Raw genomic sequence first — 7861 nt, forward strand, 5'->3', positions numbered from 1 at the left:
CATGTGTACTTGTTGACTTTTGCTTTTGAACAATGTCTATTTTGGTGATCTACTGCTTATTTTAATTGAACTTTTTTATTTTTGTGTTTAATTTTACTGTTTATTCAGTGTGATGAGATATCTGTTCTTGCATAGTTTCCAAATCTAATTTCATATTTTCCAGGTTCTGTCTTCATGTGCTGTGAAGAAACTTTTTAATTTCAAATAATCTAATTTGTGTGACACTGTATCTGTTCCCTAAACATTTGGAGATTCTAGATATTATTGATCACCCCACTGAATTTTTTTTCCTCTTTTCCTTCTGGTAGTTTCATTTCTAAGATTTAACTCTTTAATTTATATGGGATTGTATTTTAAGAATTAAGAGTTCATTCTCCTACATGTGGATAATAGATTTTTCCAGAACTATTACAAAGACTCTGGAATATCTGGAGTATACTCTAGTGGGGAAAAATAGCTCAATTGTCTAAAATGCATGAAGTCATGACGTGCATGGTTAGCTTTAGTCTTTCTTCTTTTTTTTTCTGTTACTTTGGCCCATGACTTTGCCTAGTTATTGCCACCATACTGCTTTGAAATAGTATCTAATTCAGTTTTATCTAATAGAACTGGCTGAAATAGCTAGTGTTGATTGTCAACTTGACACTCTTCGGAATCACCTAGATAAAACAATGCAAATTACTACTATAGGAAATTATTTTGACTGTTATGCAAGGTAAGAGATGCATCATAATAATGGACAGCACTATTCCCTTGAATTGGGTTATGGAGTTCATAAAAAGAAAAAAAAATATTTCAGCTTAGTTTCATTGTTCTGACATTACATGCTTCAGTGACTTTCCTGCCAAGACGGACTGAATTCTCAACTGTGAGCTAAATAAAATCTTCCTCCTTTAAGTTCCCTTCTTACTTGTTGTGTAAGAAAACCAAAAACAACAAAACCCAAAAAATTCAAAACAACTTACATACATGCTGGGTAGTCAAGACTACTTTTGAACATCTCATCCTTCTTCTTTATCCATTTAATAAATGCTGTCATTAAAGGTACACACCTTTAATCGTTCACATGTACTAGGAATTAAACACAGTTTTAGCCAGGTAACAGTGGTGCCAGACTGTAATCCCAGCACTCAAGAGGCAGAGGCAGGCGGATCTCTGTAAGTTTGAGGTCAGCCTGGTCTACAAGAACTAGTTTCAGAACAGGCTCCAAAACTACAGAGAAACCCAGTCTCAATAAATAAATAAATAAATAAATAAATAACAAAAACGAAAAAAAGAGTTTTATAAATATTAGGCATGAGTCTAACGAACTGGGATAAATCAGGAGCCCAATGCCAAACAGTTATAATGATCAAATGACTGCAAATTTTTCATAAAATTTGAAAATATGAATGTAATAGCTTCTAACCTGTCGTTTTATGCAAGATTTTTTGGGTTTCTTGAGATTAATGAATCCATTTAAAATACATTTTTCTGGTTCTGTAAAAAATCTCATATCTTTATAGGAATTACAATAAACCTGCAAATTTTGTGTAATTTGTATGTTTAACAATAGGGATCTATTCTGAGAAAATCTGATGTTATTCTATTTTATTTACTCTTCATTTCTTCCATCAATGTTTTATGACATTCATTGTACAATTATATTTCAACCATTTATTTTATTTATTTACGTATAATTTTATTACTATTATAATTATGAGTCTTGTATTTTGGAAAGTATGATATTGTTTGATAACATGATACAGACATTATAGGTTCATTGTATATTCTAGAAAAAGATAAACTGCTCTATTTTATTACAAGGTGAGGGTCACTGTGACTAGATACTACAATGCCAGATCAATATGTGTATTACACAGAGCCACTATTTCAATTCTCTGCTCCTAAAATCCACTTAATGTATCATCCTCAAAGAGATGACGTATCATAAATTATACTGATAAAAACAGACAGTACATTTGTTCTTATATCAAAGGCTGAAAATGATAAAATTGTGAAAAGTATTGATTAGATCTAATAGATTTTCATGGCACTTTTGGAATTGTTGTTATATAAAATTATGTCATCTCCAAACAGCATATTGCAAAGCGTTCTTTCTGTTTAGATCTGCTCTGTGCAGGAAAGGAAGGCTATGTGAACAAAAGCAAAAGTGGTGCTTCTTGTGTTATGATCTTAGCAGAAAGTCTTCAAATGTCTCACTTTGGTGTAATTTTAGCTCTTTGCTGATAAATATCTGATGTGGATTCCCCTATGTATGATGTGATTACCACTGATTAATAAAGAAACTGCTTTAGGCCTATAGCAGGGCAGAGCAGAGGTAGTCAGGGAAAACTAAACTAAATGTTGGGAGAAAGAAGGCGGAGTCAGGACATGCCATGGAGCCCCAAGAGGGGAAAGACATGAGCTGCCAGCTGGAAACTTGCCAGTAGGCCACAAGCCTCATGGTAAAATAATGGAAATGGGTTAAATTAAGATGTAAGAGCTAGTTAGCAATATGCTTAATGATTGGCCAAGCAGTGACTTAAGTAATATAGTTTTCTGTGTGGCTATTTCAGGAGTCTAGGCAGCTGAGAAATGAGCAAGCAGCCTCCCTATAACAAATAACCTTCAGTATACTGATGTATAGTACTTATATACCACCTCCATCTCATACTTGATAAGATATATTGAGATTTATCAAATGTCTTTCACACACCTATAGAAATGTCTTCCTGTTTCTTTGCCTTTATTCAGTTGAAGCATCATGGTTCTCAATTTCTTCACATTAAATATTGTCGTATCCCTAAGATTAATGCCTTCCATTTTATTGCATACCACTTTATTCGTATATAGTTGAATTTGTTTTTCTAAAGTTTTGTTGTGGATATTATTTGGGTCCAGGATCAATAAAGGTGTGCTCCTGTGGTTTTCTTTTAGTTCCTGCTTCCTCATGTGGTTTTGGTGTACGGTTGCTGCTTTTCCTATGGAAAATTTTATGTATAGTTTTGTCAAGGAATTTGTTCCTTTCTTCTAGGTCATCATAACTGTTGTAATCACATCCAATGATGCTAAGTGCACAGTGTTTTACTGTGCAGTTTTACAATGTTCATTTTTGTTTCTGATTTTACTGAGTGTAGTGGCTTTTTAAATATAAAATAAATTAAATATAAAATAAATTAAAAATAAATAAAAACTGCCTTAAGTTCTAAGAGTGACATAGTCGCACTGGTCAGCTTTAAAGACCAGATTATGGTAACACATGTTTAATCTCAGTAGTCATAATGACAAAAACCTTTAATACCAGTAGCCATGCTTGTTGCCATAGAAACTGGGTGGTGCATACCTTTAATGATAATGGTCTATGCCATTAATCTAAGCCCTAGAGAGGACTATAAAATTGGAGGAAACAGTTCTTAGTTTTAATTTCTGAAACAAAAATTTCCCAGTGTTTCTTATTTTCTGTAGTTACTTCATGTCTCCATAAACGGAGAACTGAATTTCTTTATCTATACCCATAACTTGATCCAGCTAACAGTACTGTACAAATCAATGAACACTGGCTAAATCCACAAGCATTTGGTTTGGGTTAGAGTCACTGACATAAAGAGCTTCACAGTCATCCAATTAAAGAAAGCTCTCTTCAGCTGCTAATGGTTAACAATTAGCACCAACACTTTTCTGCTCTAAACACGAGGCCTGCCCTTCCAGGTGTACATGCCTCTTTGAGAAAAAAAACAACAATATCCAGGTATAAAAATTTCTCAACGCGAAAAGTTACAACTGTAGCTTTCATTGTAAATGCCTTGAGCCTTTCTGTTCTTACTGTTTTCCTTCCTGAAATGATCTGTTCACCTCTTTTCAAACCTGAGTTCCTTCTTAAGAATTTGGGTCACACAGAAAAGGGCTTTGCAGTTAGGCTTTTCTGATAACCAATGTATTCATACTTTATGCACTCGTGTTTGTTTTCCTTCTTTAGTACAAGGTTCCTTATACAAGAATGAACTTTATTGGACTAACCAATGTTTGGTAACCATATAGAAATTACCATGGACATCAAAGACACACATTTAATATTTAATGCTGTTTAATAAGATTATGTTACTTGAATTGATGAAGAGAACATGTCTATCATATAAGACTTGAAAATGCAACTGCTAGCTATGTTACAGAAGTCACAGAAACATTCATCACAGTGCTACTTTCTCTACTGAACAACTGAAAACTCCCAGAGAATTAACTATTTGCAAACATCCTGACTAAAGTACTTTGACTATATACCCAAGCTTGAGAATCATTATCTCAGATGTGTTTGTGCCGATGCAAGTGAATCCTTAAATCCTGGATGGAATTCTTAGACGACATTGTTCATGGAGAAAGACAAGGCAGACTTAACTCATGAATTAGCTGCTTCGACACGAGTCCACCCAGAAACAGTTACTTATTCCTACTCAGGTGAAAATAAATCTGCCAGCCTCTGCAAAAATTTTGAAATCTGGGAAAATCGCTTGTTTGGGGACTTCCTTTCATACCATTTTTCACTACTTGTTTTAGCCCGAGGCAGCAAATTCCCTGTTCAAACTAAAAGTGATACCTACCCTCCTGAAGGCTTTTCTCTACCCAAAATAGAAGTTTCAAATTTTTGCACTTGAGACTTTTTATTATTCTTTATAATATAAATGTCAGAAAGTTAATGTAATCATATACATTTTATATCTAAGAATAAAACATACTTTTAAAATACTTATTTGATAATAAAAATTGTAGTCATAAACACATTGGAAAACAGATAATTCTTTGTGTTTGGCGATGATATAGATTGTTCTCATAAAATCCCAATAAATCCAAACTTCAGGTAAATGTAGTCTCACTTTTGAGGTTTCTTTTGTGGCAAGAAGATATTTATTCCAGCTAGGAAAGGCATGTTTAGAGGGCATATAATATGAATGATGACAGGCTTCTAAAGGAATAACTATTGTTGAAGATATCTACTACTTTTTCATGTTATTTCTTTGCCTACAGGTAATGCCACTGAGCCACCATACTTACACGAGGCAGTAAATTTTGGCAGAACTTGGGGATTTGGGCTTGGCTTTATATTTGTAATTCTATACTATATATCTCTAATCCAGTTCTAGGACTTATGGTAATCTCTATTTTAGGAGCAGCACTATCCATGAAAGGTGAATTTATATGAGCCACATTAAGGAACTCTCTAGAAATTTAGCATTCAGTGGCATGGTTGGAAACCTAGTGCAGTGAAAACTTCCTGGACCTTATGAGGGTGACCTCACCGAGGACTCTTAGCAGTAGAGGAAATGGACACTGAATAGGCTATCTACTGTACCAGGAAAAGCATCCAAGATTGGGGCACCAACCCAGCCACAAATCAATGGACCTACAACCTGTCCCACCTTCAAGATGTGCTCGGACAATGGTGACTAAGAGCTTGTGGGAGTGGCCATCCAAAGACTTGAGGCCCAGGCAAGAAAGAGAGTTTATGCCATGTTGTCCCTGGATAGCCAGGAACTTGGAAACTGATGGCTCAGAGAACTAAGGTAGAACCAAACACAACAGACAACACCAACAAAAACAAGAAAATCAATGGAAAAGTTCGTAAGGATATTCTGCTATACTCATTTACTCATAAATCAGAATCTACCCGAGGTCTCATCAGAGAGACTTTCTCTGACAGATTTTGGGAACAGATGCAGAGACACACAGCCAAACACTTTCCAGAGCTTGTGGAACCCTGAAGAAGAGGGGCGGGGAGAAAGGATTTTAGGAGTCAGAGCATTAGAGGATACCAAAATAACACAGCCCACAGAATCAACCTAGCAGAGCTCATAGGGGCTCACAGATACTGAAAGAGCAATCACAGAGCCTGCATGGATCTGTGTTAAAACCTTTGCATATGTGCTGTGGTTGCTTAGTTTAAGATTTCTGTGGGACTCCTAACAGTAGGAGTGGGGAGTGCCTGGCTTTTTTGCCTGCTCTTTGGACCCTTTTCCTCCTACTGGGTTGCTTCTTCAAACTGTAATATGAGGGTGTTCCTAGTCTTATTGCATCTTGTGATGTCATATTCATTGCTATTCATCTGAGGGCTGCCCTTTTCTGAAGGGAAATGGAGATCTGGGGGAGATGGAGGGACTGGAAGGAGCAGAAAAAAGGAAGGCTGTAAGTATTCTTAATGCAGTTGTTTTAATGACCTCGACAAGAGAAAGCTATATTCATAGCAATACAAAGAAACAACTGAACCACTATTTTGCTCAATATTTCAGGGAATGCTCTGAAAACAATGTGGCTATAGAGATCCTTGTATTTAAGGCTCAGAATAGTTACAGATTTTAAAGATGTTTGTTAGTAGTTTTAGTCTCTGATACTGAACAAAATATTTTCACTTAAAATTTTAGCCAGTAACAATTATTAAAAAAAGTTAAAGTAAAGCATTTTAAGTAACAGAACCTAAATTGCAGACTGTGATTCATGTTACTGGTGAATATGTCTTGGTATTTTATAGTAACTCCTATTTTGAGATTTTTACCAACTAATGCTTAAAACTAATTTTTTTTCTTCTGGTTGCTATGAAATATCCAAATCAGTATTCACAACGAATGCCCTGATTCCTCTGATTTGACATCTTTTCTACAAAACAAAAACAAAGAAATTAATTAACAAAACTAACACAGGCTGTATGGTGTATGCTAAGGTGAAAATATAAAAATATTCTAAGAAAAAGCCGATGCCTTATTCGTGTTTAAGTAGTCACACTATTTTTTCAATATGTTCAACCTTCAAGGCTATCTTGGCCTGATTGTTTATCACATTGAGCCCCACCCCTCAGACAGCTTCCTTTACCATGATGCTCATTGTCATACATTTACTAAAATAAGTATCTTATTTTGATATTTTCTTTTGATTTTAGTTGTTTTGTTTCCACTTTTTAAAATTAGAGTCTCTGAATCAGAAACTCTTGTTACTTTCTCCTAGGAAATCTTAAAGCAACTTGACCACAGAACTTCATTGTGTACCAGAGGTTAAGGTAAGGTGAGTGTGTATGCCAGGGTATGTATAGCATGTCTTCTTCAGACTGCACTTTCTTCAGCCTTTTCTTTCACATTCTGAGGAAAATCAGCTCCCATAGGTGCTTCCTTACTGCCTTATTTTTGCACAAAAAGTCATTACCCTATTACAGAAGTCACCATCGTCGTCAGCTTCAGAAACAAGTCCACCTTCTCAGACAAACATATCTTCTGTGATCCTGTGAGATAAAAATCTTACATCTTGCTCCAAATACTTATGTATGTTCTTGGTGAAAGAAAGAAAAAAAAACCAACACACAATTCTTCAGAGATTGTTATAAAAGGACCCCTCATGGAAAAGGATATCTCTTATGTTTTGGAGTTGATTCTTCATGTAATATCCATTTGATAAGTTCTAAATACATGCCTCTGAATACATGATAACACAGGCCTATCATGGGAAAAATCTTTTAGATATTAATATAATTCACATGATTTTATCTAACACTATTATATTTATTTACTAAAATAATTTTATATTTGCCATTAAACAATAAAATGTAGTTGTTAATTCAAAACTGGTTTTGTCACATAGCTAAATTAAAGGTATGCATTGCTCTGTAACTATATACATATATTAACATAGTCATCATTGAAATGCCTCAGCAATCAAATTCAAGTTATTTTCAGTCAATGATCCCTCCAGAGCGAAAGTGGTCTCTGAAATCCACAATATGTTATTGTAACAATATTAAAACTTTTTATATGAAGAAAAGAAAGGATAATAGGAATGAGAATCCAAAGAATCACAAAGAATACAGAAAAATAAAGATGGAGTTCCACAGAGTATTTTATAAGCA

At 34.7% G+C, this 7861-nt stretch overlaps 1 non-coding gene across 1 annotated transcript; it reads right to left on the minus strand.

Annotated features, from left to right (window-relative positions):
- Positions 1-1806: 1806 nt before the first annotated feature.
- Positions 1807-1990, minus strand: LOC126504953 (U2 spliceosomal RNA). Its single transcript, XR_007592765.1, has one exon. It is a non-coding gene; the product is annotated as a U2 spliceosomal RNA (small nuclear RNA).
- Between the last annotated feature and the right edge of the window lie 5871 nt (positions 1991-7861).

Source organism: Alexandromys fortis, unplaced genomic scaffold (genome assembly GCF_014885135.2).
Source record: "Alexandromys fortis isolate MF-2015 unplaced genomic scaffold, M_Fortis_MF-2015_v1.1 scaffold_53, whole genome shotgun sequence".
In the NCBI taxonomy this organism is placed as follows: domain Eukaryota; kingdom Metazoa; phylum Chordata; class Mammalia; order Rodentia; family Cricetidae; genus Alexandromys; species Alexandromys fortis.